Genomic DNA, 16121 nt, shown 5'->3' on the forward strand with positions numbered 1-16121 from the left:
AACTCTGCATCGAGCAATTCACGAAATACTTTTCTACGTTTAATACTTCTTGAACTTGTCGGGTATAAATCGGCTCGACTGTCTGCGCCACCCGAGGCGTCAGAGCGAATCGGCAGCTCGGTCCAGGTCCAAGTCCACAGGTGAATTTGTCCTTTTTTACACTCGTGCGCTAAAGCCGAACAACGTGCTGATAACAAAACAGCAATAAACCCGCGCACCACGTGTACCACGCGCACCACGTGTACAACGAGAACCACGTGTACAACGAGCACCACGTGCACAACGTGCACCACGTGTACAACGAGCACCACGTGTACAACGAGCACCACGTGCGCCACGCGCACCACGTGTACAACGAGCACCACGTGTACAACGAGCACCACGTGCGCCACGCGCACCACGTGTACAACGAGCACCACGTGTACAACGAGCACCACGTGCGCCACGTGCACCACGTGTACAACGAGCACCACGTGCGCCACGCGCACCACGCGCACCGACGAGCCCAGAGGTCTGAAGTCAACCGACGCGAGCCCGTTTGAATTGGCCAATGGCGGGCCACGCGCGCCGTCTCGGCCAATGGGATGAGCCTGCTGTCGGGCTCGCGCGCTCTCTCGGAGCACGTTGTGAACGAGCGCTCGCGCCTTTCATTCTCAACTCCGCGGTTCGCAAGGTGAGACGCGCCGCCGCTTGTTCGTCAATTCAAACAGTTTTTAAAAATATTTTTTACATCTTAATATATTCTTCGTATTAGTTTACAATTGTTACGGATATGGCAAAATGACTTTATTAGGTTCGAATCCCGATGTTAAAAGATCGCATTATTAACTGGATATTGTCCTTGTGAAGATTTGGTGCTCGTGTTATTATTTATTTAAAATGGTTAGAGAGTGACAAAAAAACAAAAATATTAAATCCCAAAAGGCTTGGTGGTCGATTTTAGAATAAAAAAAAATGTATCGCTTGGTGGGAGCGTGCTTTATTTATTATAAAAATTTAAAATCGATAAGCAGCAACACAGGTGGTGTTGCATCACGGAGCTCGCCTTCCATAAATTGATACTTTATCCCTTTGTCGCAACCAACGAACATCTCTGTTGCTCAATTTACACAAACTGTTTTTTTGGTTTTTTTTTTTTTTTGGAGGTGCAGGCCAAGAATTACGTCTATTCGTAACCATCAATAATTTTGGTAAATCGTACTAAAATATGCCAATTGTATACAATATATATATATATATATATATATATATATATATATATATATATATATATATATTATACACGTATATCCATCCATTGGTACCATACTCTGTGCAGAGCGTTGGCGCTGCCTAAGCAGTTTCCTTTGCTATTGCGCACAATCCTGGACGGGTCGCCACTCCGACACAGAACACCAGCATGCTGGCACTCATTTTGCCGCTCTCGGAAGAATGACAGGCAGAGTCAACCCCACCTAATATTAATTCAACGGATGAGTGGGATTTGAACTCAGGATTGTGTGTGTGTGTGTGTGTGTGTGTGTGTGTGTGTGTGTGTGTGTGTGTGTGTGTGTGTGTGTGTGTGTGTGTGTGTGTGTGTGTGTGTGTGTGTGTGTGTGTGTGTGTGTGTGTGTGTGTGTGTGTGTGTGTTGAAAACTTCAAAATTAATCACTTGGCATTTCACATCACAAACACTTTACAGTGTTGTCCAGCAAGGCCAAATATGGTTAGAGGGTACATCCGAAAATCTTTTCCAAGTTTACGGTGTGTTACATAAGAAAGTATCACTTTATTGACATATCACCGATTTAAATTGCCCACCTAAAGTTGGCCGAGATGTGCACTCCCACCCAGAACAGGACGAGGGACACACCAATAAATTTTAACAAAGGGGAAGGGCATGAACACAATTTATATAAATGGGGTGGGGGTGGGCGTGGTGCATTCACAATTTTTAAATAAAAGGAGGGGGGGTTGTAAGCATGGCATCGTAAAACATATTTCACCGACACCATAATTCTCACCTGGAGTGAGCATGTATTTATTAGTGACTAAAACTTTTACGTTTCCTGGCTTATAAGTCCCCTGCCGGATTCACCAGAGGAGACGATAGGTTTGCTCCCCATCTGTCTGTTCATCCGTCTGTCCGTCTGTCTGTCTCCCACCTGTGGTTTTTCCGACTTGTTTTTTTCTCATACCCTTTAACATATTGAACTGAAACTTGCATAAGCTGCAGAAAAAGTTCTAGATTCAAGGCGTTTGTCTATTTTTCACAGAGTTATTCCCTTTTTTGACTTTGAAAATATCACATATTATACTGTTGTGGGCCGGGTATCGGTGGCGAGCACGACCGCTCGATGGAGCAGTAGAGTCGGCTCCACCGAACACCCGGAATCTAGATCGTACCTTCCCGATAACTCCGAAGGTACGGGTCCCTTACAGGACCGTGAATCGTCAATAATTCAACCGCGTGGGACAGGGTTATTTGCCAAACTTCAAAATACCTAGAGGTCCACATGGCGAGCTGCCGAGGAATTCACACCCTCGATGGAGCTCGAACGGGACGAGCCGTTACTGTGCTCGACCCGTGCGTAACCCGAGCGGATGGTTACCGAGGTCCCGTCGGTCCAAATGCGCAACTACGGCAGCAACGGCCTTTTTAATCCCCAAACCGTGGCGAGCCAATGAAAGAAAGGACAAGGACGAGCTGGTACATTCAACAAAATGGATATTTATTTGCAATAGGGGGGAGGGAACACACAAAGAGCAGAATTAAACCGACTAAGCAATGCAAATAATGTACAGCAAAGAGCACTTAATTCCTACTTTATAGATGGGGCCCAAGGACACACACGCACACACAAATACCAAAAGAAGAGATGGACCTCAACAGTCTTTATTCGGCTCTCCAGCCGAGGAGGATAGTTCAGCTGGGAGTCAGGACGGCTGGCTTCCTGGCCACGAGCGCGCGGCTGGACGTCCACCCCTTCCCGGAGCTCCGGTCGCCAAAGGACGGACCAGGGCAGCCGAATCCAGAGGAAGCAAGACGAGGTGACCTCCCGTGTTGAGTTGGCAGATCGCTTGTCATACTATGCCGAACAAGACGCCTCAGTTCCGCGGGGTGCAGCCAGATGCAGACCAGCCTGAAGACTCGCTGGAGCACACGGGACCAATCTCTTCTCTATCGACCCGACAACCACGATGCCATCCCGACTGCCCGGGACAGAGAATGAAGGGCGGACGCCAACCAGCAGGAATGCGAACGAAGCAGCGAGCACGAGCAGACAAGGTCAGGCAATCCGGCAGACCAAAAACCAATTCAACTCTGACTAACTCCTGTCGGATCGCGCCAAACTATTATTCACCCGTTCTCCAGAGTGGAGGAGCCGCCTGCCATGGACCCGTTCTCGCTCACTGGATGGTTTTGGCACGCAAAATCACTCGTCGCCTCCGTGATTGGCCAAAAGGGGCTCCAAGTCCGCTTATTGGACAGGGGGGCGTGGGGGCCACCACGGCGGACCGCACCTCAAACAGTGAGAGTAACATTGTCCTGCGTTGGCTGCGCTCATTGGCCAACCAACAGCAACCTCGCTCGCATCCCCCAGATTGGGCGAGACAGACGCCAGGTCCTCTTGAACTCCACCCACTGCGAGCTTTGTGGCGTCAGGATGGAGCGAATGTGTTGTTGTAGTTGGTGATGTAAAAATGTCAAAGAAAACCCTAACTATCAAAATAACTCTGCAGCGCACGAACATTTAATTCCCATTAGACTAGGGACGGGTTATATCTATAAACACACACTTACCGATATAACTGTTCTATAAGGACCTGAATGCTGAGTGCAGTAATCTTCCAAATTCGTAACACTACCCCCTCCCCTTTTTACAGACTCATCCCGAGTCATCAAATTTGCTTGTGACCAGCACGTGTAAGTTTTCCCCAAGTACAGTTTACTTTCCGATCCCTGAGAGCGACATTTTTTCTTACATGTCCCAAAAATAAATAACCAAGTGCGCTGCGTAACTAACTAACAGACTCACACAGACGACTTAACTAAAATTGCCAGCACTACGACAGACACATAGGTGGGTTAAACTTATTTACAATTTTACCTATTAGTTACACGAACCATGGCCCAGGACCTGTGATCTGAGGGGGAAATAAAGGTACAGTAAAGTCAACAGTTTTGTGTGGGTGAGTGCACAACAGCTGAAGGTCAGTCGTCCTCAGGGCCTGCTCAAAAGGTCCGCTTTGGTTATCTCAGTGAACCTTTTTTTTTTTCTTTCCATACCACCAGCTGCTGGAGGCAACTCACCCTAACACGGCAGGCCATGCGCCGTCCCACAGGCCATTTGAAGTGGCCTTTATGCAAGAAGAGGTGGCCAGGCTGCTCAATGCAGTCTCTGGCTCATGGAAATGGATGGATGCAAAGACACAAAAAGCACGGGCTGCACAATGCAGTCCTGTGGTGATGCTGCTTGCAGGGCAGTCCTTGCAAAACACACTGGCAATGGTCCTGGTGCACATGGTGATGGTGGACACAGGGGCAATGCAAAAAGGGGTAGCAGACATGGGGTTATGGCAAAGGCAGGCAACAAAGGCATGGCAAGGCAGATGCGGACCAGCAGCTGTAGCACAACAGGCTGGCATGTGAAGCTGGTCAGCCTCTGGTCTCGTTCCGTGAGGTTGTGTGGAGGGAGTGCAGCGGTGCCGGCCGCTCCGAAAACGGGCTCGGCCCGAACCTACGGTCTCCTCCCAACCTATCACCTTCGCCTGTCTTTGTCCATACCCACTCCCTAAATTTGCAACAACAAAACAAATTTAGACCCCTTTTTATTTTTTTTCTCATAATTTCGTCTCCCTAACCCCCTTTCTGTCTTTGTCCGGCTAACCTATCCTGTCAACCTAGCCTACTCCCAACCCCTAAAATCCTTTTTGGATTTGGAAGAAAGAAGAGGCTCGCGTTCAAGTCTCGAGGCCCAACAAAGCCTCAGAATGACCTCCCACATAATTCAGCCATCTTACCAAAGTGAGTCCAGCGGCCTACGGAGAGCGAAGGGATGGATGGTGTGAAGGGGTACATTTCCTAACTATCCTAGCATTTATTAACTTTAAACTACCCCGGGGCTTTTCAAAACGCTTGTCACTTAAACTATGGGTTCTAACAACCACGATTCCTGTCGCCTGTGGTGGTGTTCATTATAAGTTTGGGCCCTGCCCACAAATTTTCACTCGTGCCCTTGCACAATTTCATGGCTGGGCAACGTGGCTCACTTGGCAGGGATTTCCCTCCTGCCGGACTCTAGCTACGGTACTCCCGGGCCCTGAGGCTGTCTCCGAGCCTACCTGCTCCCTCTGACGTGGGGGGTTGCACTTCCTGGCATTGCCTCCCTCCGATGCCCACGCGGCATTTTGGCGCTACGGGTCCCTTTCCGAGGGTCGCCCGTGGCCACTACACTATCCCGGTCCCTTGGCCTACTCTGGCCGACGAGTCCTGTGCCCGGGGTGCCCTCTACTCGATACTCACCTTTCAACAGCCACGCTCCCAGCCGGTCCATGGACTCCTGCACCCCTCCAAATGGGTTTTGTGCCTTCATTCACCACCAACAACAGAACGACCTCCTTTTGGTAAATTTGACTAACCCACTAACATTACACTCACCCCGGGTTCACTTGGGTGGAAATCACTCCTCCCCCCACTCATTCATTCTCACCATGCATTCCACATTCACTACACTCACACGCTTGGGCCTGCTGTCCCATACTCATTCATAAAGTACATTTTTCTCTTTCTTTTTTTTTTTTCAATTCACATCACTCAACACTGCCATTCTGCTAACTAAATTCCCCGAACTAACTCATGCTCCCTCGTCGTCCCTTATCCTAACGCACGTTCCTTTTAATCTACGTAGCTAAGCTACGTCCCCACTACACATTCCATGTCGGTCCATGTCTCCCAAAATTCATTTTCCATTCTAAATCGAACCTAACATTCCCACTAACTAGACCATGGGCCCATGGAGGACGGCCCATGCCCCCATGAGGCCAGTCTATCTAAGCTAAACCCATCCCACAAACTAGTGCTTCCTTTACCCAAACACCGGGCTGTGTACTTGAAGCGAGGCTTTTTATTTTTTTTTTGCACCACCAAGGCGGCGGTCGACAGCTTGCCTATTCATCCCTTCCATTGGGCGATATGTGCAGCCATGACGTCACCCTGCGAATTGCACTGAGCGCTCGCTTCCGAGGGATTCCCCATGCGAGCCAACGTGCGCTGTTTGCCCGTAACTTGCACCACGAGGTCCATGCTGATGATGTCACTCGCACACCGAACCTGCGCGGTTTCCCGTGTCGGCCAGCCCGAGCGTACCATCCCGGAAACCCGCTCCGCGTGTTCCGCGAACAGAACACGCAGCATGCAGCACGTGGAGCTTCGCACACGCGCTTGCATGTGGACCCGTCCGTTCCAAATTCAAACACTCGCCTGCATTTTTGCTGTCCACGTGGCCGGCTTGTATCCAACGTGGAACGTTCTCATGCCGGATCGCAATCACACAGACACGTGCATGCAGGCCGTGCACGAAACGCGCCATGGACCTCGTACGCGCCGTCGTGCGAACCCGCCGCGGTAGCCAAATTAACCTTTTGTGGCCTATTTAGCTCGCCACTCGTGTCTACCGTCTGGGTCGATCCATGTACCAATACCTCGCATGCACTCATGCATGCCATGTTACTCGTACTGCTCACACATTTCAACACACTCACACACTCCACCACACACTCTGTGTATCTGGCCATGAGCGAGTTTAAATATGGTACCTTGTGTATCAGAGAGAGCACACGGGACCTGTGCACACGGGACATGTGTCCTGTGTCCTGTGTGTCCTGTGTCCCTCACCTTGCTGATAAGACGCATGGGATTTGTAAAACAAATCAGCGAGTGGGTATGCCTCCCCACAACCCGGACATTTGTCAGGACCAATCTACTAATCTCTTGTCATGTTTAGAAACTTGTGCATGTATCTCTTAACTATATGCTCAGGATAACCATTCTCACCGAGTATATTCATGATTTTGTCAATTTCAGCTGGAAGATTACAAGGTGAACAAATCCTCTATGCTCTGTTAACCAGGATATTGATCAAGGCAATTTTGTATCTCGTGGAGCTGTAGGAGTCCCACCGAGTATAATGCCCTGTGAAAGTCTGCTTCCAGTCGAGGGATGTTGTGAAACCAAGGTTGGATCTATCAACCAAAACGTCCAAAAACGGTAACGAGTTTGACGATTCCAGCTCCGTGGTAAACTTCACGGAGTCTATATGTCCAGCCCATATTAGGATGCCCTGGGAAAGAGCAATCATCACGAAGGTTTGAAGTACAAATCAAACATTGTGTCCAACACGTTTCTGGCTGTGCAACTCCGAGTAATCTTTACCTCTCGCCGTTTGCTGACGTCAGTCAACAAGGATGTGCTACCCACCTCGCAAACCAACAATGTTATTTATGAGTTTAAGTGCCGATGTGAAGCTCGGTACGTGGGCCACACCACACTAAGATTGGCTGATCGGGTCAAACAACACGTCCCCCTTGGCGATTCGAAGAAAGATTGTGAGGGTGAGAACACAACCAGTGCGAGCATGTAGAAATATCCAGCGACCACCGGCCACTGTACCTGCTTCATCTGCCATTGTACAACACCTGGTTGCCAACCCCATCTGTACAGACCAGTACAATGCAGAGATGTTCAGGATATTGAGCCGAGGTCGGAGCTCGTTTCATTTACGCATGTTGGAAGCAACCTTCATCTTTACCACCGATCCAATATTATGTCGTCAAAAGGAATTTGTACGATCTCTGTGTCTCTTTCAGCATGGAAAGATCAAGGGAAGTATGGTAACAAATAGTGAATCCCTTAGGGGAAACCCTCCCCCTGTTCTCAAGGATGTGGTTGCAAACATCAATCATCGACGAACTCTGCTCCAGCCAATGGGAGCTCGAGGTGAAGATGATGAGCCAACCAATGGGTGTTTGGATTAACCGTGACGTCATTACGGTTGAACCAATCAGCGTCTACCTTGTTGAGACCTGCGTATAAAGCACGTGCCTTCACTTCCTCCTTCACTTGCGATTTTTATTTATTTTTTTATTTTATTTTTTTTTTTTATACCCTGAAGAGAGCAGCACGAAAAGCTTTGGTCACTATTATGTCGTGTTTGTTTGTATCCATATTAAAGTTCTGTCATAACAAACATCTATATATATATATATATATATATATATATATATATATATATATATATATATATATATATATATATATATATATATATATATATATATATATATATATATATATATATATATATATATATATATATATATATATATATATATATATATATATATATATATATATATATATATATATGTATATGTATATATATATATATATATATATGTATATGTATATGTATATATATGTATATGTATATATATATATATATATATACATATATATATATATTGTTACGGATCTGGAAGTCTTTTGCACACAAACAGCTAGAGTCCCCATAGTTCAGTTATTTTGATAAGCATGTGTTTATAGTTAGAATGCATCCCCTATGTCTCATGGGAATTTTGTGTGTGCGCTGCGAGTTATTTTTTAGTGAGGTTTTTATTACATCTACAACAACAACAGCGACACTGACCCGCACTCAACCCGGTCGCCATTGCCCCCCTGTTTTTGGTTGAGGGTGTGGGCGGAGCCTCCGTCGCTTCGGATCGAGACTCTGCTTCAAGGAGGGGAATAGAGCGTTTCCTCCAGCCAATGAGCGAAGGGCAAGCATCGCACGCACACCCCAGCCTAACAGGGGGGCTGACCACCTCAGGGGCGGCCCCGCCCAGCCAGAGGGAGTGTTCGGCCGACCAATGAAGGGTGGCCACGAGTCGCCCGACAACCCCTCGTCCAATCTGGAGGCGAGTCCCTCAGAGCAGTGCCCTCGACCTGGGGGGAGGGGAGTACAAGACGAAGTGGCGAGCCATAGAGAAAAAGCAAGCAAGGTTCGCCTCGTCGAGAGTAAGCAAGGTTCGCCTCGTCGGAGGCAAGCAAGGTTCGCCTCGTCAAAAGCAAGCAAGGTTCGCCTCGTCGAAAGCAAGCAAGGTTCGCCCCGTTGTAAAGGAGAAAGAGAGGAAGCCTCACCTTGCTGCTGGTGTTCTCATCTGGTCCATGCCCGTGCTGGATGGCGTCCATGGCGCCGTTCTTGGTCCCTGGGGCCTGGTGCTGTGTTGTTGGCGGTTGGTTTGAGTCCCCCACCGGACAAGCTCGAGCACACCGCACGAGGCAGGCAGGTGCAAATATAGGCAGCGGCCACCATTTCTTTGTGTGTGTGTGTGTGTGTGTGTGTGTGTGTGTGTGTGTGTGTGTGTGTGTGTGTGTGTGTGTGTGTGTGTGTGTGTGTGTGTGTGTCTGTGTGTGTGTGTGTGTCTGTGTGTGTGTCTGTGTGTGTGTCTGTGTGTGTGTCTGTGTGTGTGTCTGTGTGTGTGTCTGTGTGTGTGTCTGTGTGTGTGTGTCTGTGTGTGTGTCTGTGTGTGTGTCTGTGTGTGTGTCTGTGTGTGTGTCTGTGTGTGTGTCTGTGTGTGTGTGTCTGTGTGTGTTTCTGTGTGTGTCTGTGTGTGCGTGTCTGTGTGTGTTTCTGTGTGTGTCTGTGTGTGCGTGTCTGTGTGTGTATGTGTGTGTCTGTGTGTGTCTGTGTGTGTATGTGTGTGTATGTGTGTGTATGTGTGTGTATGTGTGTCTGTGTGTGTGTCTGTGGTGCCAGTCTGTATAAGTAGAAATTGTAAAGTGTTTTCATTGTACATGGTTTGCATTTCTTTTATTTGTGATAACTCTGCTCTTTGTGTGCTTCCCCTTCCCGATTATTGTTATAAATAAACCCCTATTAAATGTACCAGCTCGTTTTCTGTGCTTTCTCCCATTGGCCTAGCAAGGTGCATGTTGAGAATTAGTGAGGCCGTTCGTGCCGTAAATTGTTCATTTGGTCCGGCGTGGCTTTGGTAGCTTCCGCTCGGTTACGCCGGATCCGAGTCGGTGATAGCGACTCGATTCGGACAAAGCGGCCAAGGGTGTGGTTTCCCCGGTCGTTAGACAGCGTGAGTACTTAGGTAAATTGGAATTAGACAAGTGGACCCTACCTCACGCCATCAAAATATTGGCGACCAAGGGACCCGTGATCTTTGGAGTTGTCTGAGAGTCATGACCTAAATTCTGGGTGTTCGGTGGGAGAAGACTCAACTGCTCCACCTAGTGGTCGTTTATCGCCACCGAACCCCAGCCCACAACAATATGTGGTTTTTGGTCCTATTTCTCAATGGTGAAGAATCACTTGTAAAAATTAAAAAGTTCTCGTATCCGGATTCAGATCTTCCACAAAATCGAATTAATTTGTCCTTGTCACATACCCAATCTGTCCACCAAGTTCGATCCGAATCTATCCACAACTTTTTGAGACATTGTGCAACATATAGTTTTTAAGCCTATCTCTCAAAGGTGAAGAATCACTTTAAAAAAAATTCTCAGATCCGGATTTAGATTCGGATCTTCCCCAAAATCAAATCTATTCTTCCTTGTCATAAACCCAACCTGTCCACCAAATTTCATCTTAATCCATCCAAAACATTTTGAGATATACTGCACACAAACAGACAGGAGTGAAAAACATAACCTCTGTCCATTGCAGATGGCAGAGGTAATAATTTTCCCAGAGTTGGCATATTTTTGTATGACTTGTCTTTCCCCATCCCATTGGGAGTGACGCTTTGCTGCACTTATTTACTTAAAGAGAATTGGAGTCCACACTCCACTCTACTACTTCCTGCGTACGTAGCACTTGGCTGCAAGTTGCATCATTAGCTGAGGGTGTAGCTTTGCTGCTGATAGCAAACACCCTCTGTAGCATGGAATGTAGAACTTGTTCAGGGTGCCAGGGATAGCTCACCCAATCTTCGCAAATAACACTGGGATGTTTAACGTTAACTTACTAATGCCAGCAGACAGGATGTCCAGTTGAACTTGCATCCGAGGGACATTGATGCCTTGCGCTCCCTGCAAGACACCAGGTTGACACTTTGTAGCTGGGCCCAGATTCAAACCCAGGCTAGACAGCTCAGAAGCGAGTGGGTAGACCTCTTGAGATCACGGAAAATTTATAATTTTAGATCACCGAAAAAGGCTGAATAAATATCCATAAAAGTCTGTAGCCATAATTAGGATATCCATGGGCATGCCATGAGTGTGAAAATAATTTAAACTCACATACACCCCACGGATGTGGTGGTGGTGGTGGTGGTGTTGGCCTAATGGTTCGGGTGGTGGACTTGGGATCCTAGGGTCCTGAGTTCAAATCCCGCTCAACTGTTGAATTAATACCCGGTGGGGTTAACTTGACCTGTTATCCTTCCGAGGTCGGCAAAATGAGTGTCAGCATGCTGGTATACTCTGTCATAGTGGTGACCCATCCAGGATTGTGCCCATTAGCCAAGGAGACTGCTTTGGCAGCACCAACGCTCTGCACAGAGTATGGTCCAATGGATGGATGGATGGGGTGGGTTGGATTAGGGTGGGACGGTTGTGGGGTGGTATCAGGTGTGATGTGGCTGTTAAAATGGGAAACTTGTCCAAAATAACTGAATTAGACAATGAAAAAAAGAGAAGAATCAGCATTGATCATTTATTAGCTTGCCTAATGTCTGAAGCATATGTTTGGGTCATATTATGGACTTTCGAATCATATCATGGATCGATTGGACATTATGACTGCAACGTCATACTATTATCATCATTGTGGTTCACAGAATGACTGACACCGACAAAATTAGCAAGTAGGCGTCTGAATTTTCATCATCAATCCTGTGGACTACCCACATTGAATGGATGTCGATTTTGAAAAACAAAACGCCTGCTATTGGTCGACTTGGTTATGTTTCGTAAACCATGGTTATGACCGCATACTAGCAATTCATATCGATGATTAAATCTGAGGGGCGATTATCATTATTGGGTGGCTACGTTCTTACTGATATGGAATTGCCCCAAACAAGTTCCTGTCTGCTTTCAGTGGCTGTTCCCCCTTTCTCCTTCCCTTCCCCCTTTCTCCTTCCCTTCCCCCTTTCTCCTTCCCTTCCCCCTTTCTCCTTCCCTTCCCCCTTTCTCCTTCCCCCTTATTGACACTAGAAAATGTTTTCACGTTCTGTTTTGCCTTTCGGTTGTGGGATTTTACACTCGGTGGATTTTCTTCCAGATGGTTCTTCTTGAACTCCTGGTACTTCTCTGTCCTGATCTCATGAGCTCTGAAAAGAAAGAGCCCATGTCATTTCAGGAGAGGCTAAAATTACTGCTGATGAGCTGACTGGCTCATTGGATTTATCCAGATATTCTCCATCTAATCAACCAGGGATTGGACATCAGCCTTATCTTTTGTAATCCGAGCTTGATTAAGATGTGGATGAGTCAGGCGGGATGTGCTGTGGCATATCATCTCTCTCAATTGTTTGGTGTAAATACTTCTGCACTTTGCCGTCACACAGTACCTGCTAACAGCACCTGGCTTCAAGCTGAATCGTTTCATTCCTCTTGGGGTTTGGATGTCTTTGTTCATTGTTTCCTCAATTGTCTGATCAGGTTGAATTCACCCGAAGGGGTTACGGTTTCCAAGCTGGACTGAAAAGCCCCCTTACATGAGGTAGATGTGTATTTCTGGGGGCTCGGTGGAAAAGTCGGGTCATTCTGGCATGATAGTATGGTTGGTAGCAGGCATAATTCAGCCTCTTGCAGGTGAAGCACAATGGGATCATTGCATGGATGCGTGCCAGGTGAAAGATCCAGTTGTTTTCTCGTGAAGATCTGAGAAGGCCAAGAAGGATCTCCACCATCTACTCCAGATAGGGCATCCAGAGCATTGACAGATCATCGTTCTTGTCCCTCAGATATACACCGACCAGCTCCATGATGTATTCACATGAATCTTTCTCAAGGATGTCCCTTAGAGAAACTTTCGACACATTGTCATGTAGGTGTCACTCGTGCTTCTTCGAAGTTCATTCAAGTCAAACACGTCATTCACATGTGTCTCTCCTATTCATACAAAGAAGTCCTTCCATATCAGCCTCATGCATGGCTCACATGCTAGCTGATAAATTCGGACTGCATGATCATACTTGAGACCTTCCAGTACACCAGCAATTGAGGCTTTTGTAGTTACACCAAATCAGTACATAGGTCCGACAATCCTGCATTTTGGTACCCCTTACCAAGTATAGAAAGCATTGTACAGGTGGTGTGAAATACACCCTGCCCATGTAACTTCAGTAGCTTTGTTTGTGAAGACAGTCTTGTCAAAAACACACACACACACACACACACACACACACACACACACACACACACACACACACACACACACACACACACACACACACACACACACACACACACACACACACACACACACACAACCTTTGATAGCCGCAATGACTGCATGATGCTGAAGGACAGCTGGAGCAGTTCACATACATACGGTGGATATATTTGCTGCAGGAGCATTGATTGTGCGTAAAGAGCCTACCTCATCCTACACAACTGTTCCATCATTACGCGTCAGGACGTTGAATCCAGTTCAGCTGCTAACTGTTTGGCATGCTGGATAAGTCGCATGGACCAGAAGCCAGAGAGGGTTTTCACTCTGGAAACTCGAATCATGGATGCATTTTCAACCTCACTTTTCGAACTCTTGAAGGTCCCTCTCTCTCCGTCCGACGCTGTAGTTAAGCAACTCCAACGCTTTGGCGCTGACATTTTTCGACTTCTTTTTGGCAATGGAAATGCAAGGCACATGCGAATTCTTCTTTAGAAAGAGTATAATAAAACAATTACGAATACAAGGTACACCTTCATTTTAATTTCATACAAAGTGCAACTGGGAAGCTTTTCATTAATAATGTCAGAAAAGAAGAAAAAAAATTGAAATAATCATCTGTGCACCACAATTGTTTTCGTCTGCAACAACGATTTCCTCACCATCAGAGCCACTACTGCTCATCGTTGGCTGCTATGTTATCCTCCTGCTCCTCTCCCGAAGGAAAAATCTTCCGTTCCCCGTTGAACTCTCGAGCTGCCGCAATATTTCATATTTATTCGGCTAAGGCAATCACTTTCCATTCAAATCCCACAGAATAATGTATTCTCCGATGCTGGATCAAAATGATAAACCAATGTTTCATCCTGAGTACAATTTGAGAGTAAATTGTGTGGATTTCCTTGGAAATGATCCAGGTGTTGTTGTGAAGCATCCACAAGTTGCAGTTTGCTGTTTAGGGGGAGAGATAGAGAGAGAACTTTTGGTAAATTGTCTACAACTTCATTCATCCGTTAAGGTGTTTCTTAATGATGGCTTGAACACTTCCCATACCAACTACCACTTATTCCGCACTATGTCGGAGAGCGACTCGTCGATCATTCACGGTCATCGATTCCACCCCGTCAATGTTTTGTTCGTTCACTGCTTCAGTTGGCCGTGCAGACCTTGGATCATCTTCCATGCTCTCCCAGCTGTGTTTAAATTTAGTCACTCTGTTGATGGTGGCAAAACACGGTCGGATCGACTGCACCTTCGTCGAAAACTTCCACATTTTCCTATTTTATCTTTTTGGGTGTTCGTCTTCATCAAATATATACAGGGTGAGAGTCAGAAGTCGTGCCCGATTTCTGTCAGTTGATTGTTTGTTTGCCATTTGTATTACAGTGTACAAGAAGGTAGAAATAAATGAATGACGTGTTTATCTAACCATTTATTCAAGAAAAAATTATTACGGAACTGTACCAAGCTGTTTTTCTTGCAATTTTCAAAGTGCCCTCCCTCGTGATTGATGCACAATTGCAGCCGAGCAATCACAGAGCGGCACACACGTCTGCAGGGTTCAATATCAATTTCCTCAAACTTTGCAGTGATTTGAGCCTTCAATTCCTGAATGGTACGAGGCTTTTCACGATAAACAAGGTCTTTCATGAGCCCCCAAATAAAGAAATCTGGAGGTGTAAGGTCTGGGCAGCGTGCCTGCCACTCGAGTGGACCGCTGCGGCCGATACACTTTCTGGGAAAGTTTTCATCAAGCCACTGACGAACATAACGTACATAATGAGGTGGAGCTCCATCATGCTGGAAATAACAGTCCTGATCTTGTACCCTGGGCCAAAAGATGGTTTGCAGCATATCCAGGTAAATTTCTGCAGTGACAGATCCCTCAAAGAAAAAGGGTCCAATTATCCCTAATGGAGATATGGCTGCCCACACTGTCACTTCAGGTAAATTTACCTCCTTCTCAACTGTCACTCTTTGGTTATTCGCAGCCCAGTAGACACAATTGTGTCTGTTAATTGTGCCATTAAGCTCAATTTGGTGCAAATTCAGTAACTTTCCAAACTCGCAGCGATAGCGTACAAAACAAAATCAAAAATAAATAAATTACGAGAATTAATAATAATCTGCAAGACAATTATTAACAACATGACTTCCCAGAAAGAATCTGACAGCCGAAAAAACAGAAATCAGGCGCTACTTTTGACTCGCCCTGTATATTTTTTTAATCCTGATGAAGCATTACTGCATAAACCTCCTATTTCTCCGTTTTTCCAACAGTGCACCCTTCGTCAACCTAAAGCAAAGTGAAAAATAAAAAGATGCAACAGTGGGCTTTTCTGAGCTATATTCACCTCTCGGTACTGTATTCCCACTACCTGCTCCTGGTAGTGCTAATTAAACAGGTAACCCCGCTGAGAGTTCCTATCTGAGCACTTCCCTTGCCATGTGTGGAGCGATCCCAAATGCTATATTGATTTGTCCATTGTCTACTGAAGCTGTGACAACTCATGCAAAGGTACACTGATGTCTTCCCATGTTTGTATCTGATACTAGTTCAAACCTCCAACAATAGACCGCTGTTTAAAAATAAAAAAACACAATGTTGGTATTGGCCAGAGGCCTAGTATCTGATAGCTCACCGTACATACCCTGGGATCTTCGAAGAAAGACATGGCTTTATATGTAAGATTAAGGAAGGGCTGTTAAAGAGAGAGACGACATTCTTCATAC

At 46.4% G+C, this 16121-nt stretch overlaps 1 protein-coding gene across 1 annotated transcript in view; it reads left to right on the forward strand.

Annotated features, from left to right (window-relative positions):
- Positions 1 to 540: 540 nt before the first annotated feature.
- Positions 541 to 16121, forward strand: part of LOC147017112 (ammonium transporter Rh type B-like) — a 45570-nt gene continuing 29989 nt past the window's right edge. Inside the window, exon 1 of the mRNA XM_085846499.1 lies at positions 541 to 673. The gene's annotated coding sequence lies outside the window, so the exon portion shown is untranslated. The remainder of the gene's footprint in view (positions 674 to 16121) is intronic.

The sequence above is a fragment of the Eptatretus burgeri genome, chromosome 11 (assembly GCF_056783735.1).
Source record: "Eptatretus burgeri isolate ZD-2024b chromosome 11, Ebu_testis_v1, whole genome shotgun sequence".
NCBI lineage: Eukaryota > Metazoa > Chordata > Myxini > Myxiniformes > Myxinidae > Eptatretus > Eptatretus burgeri.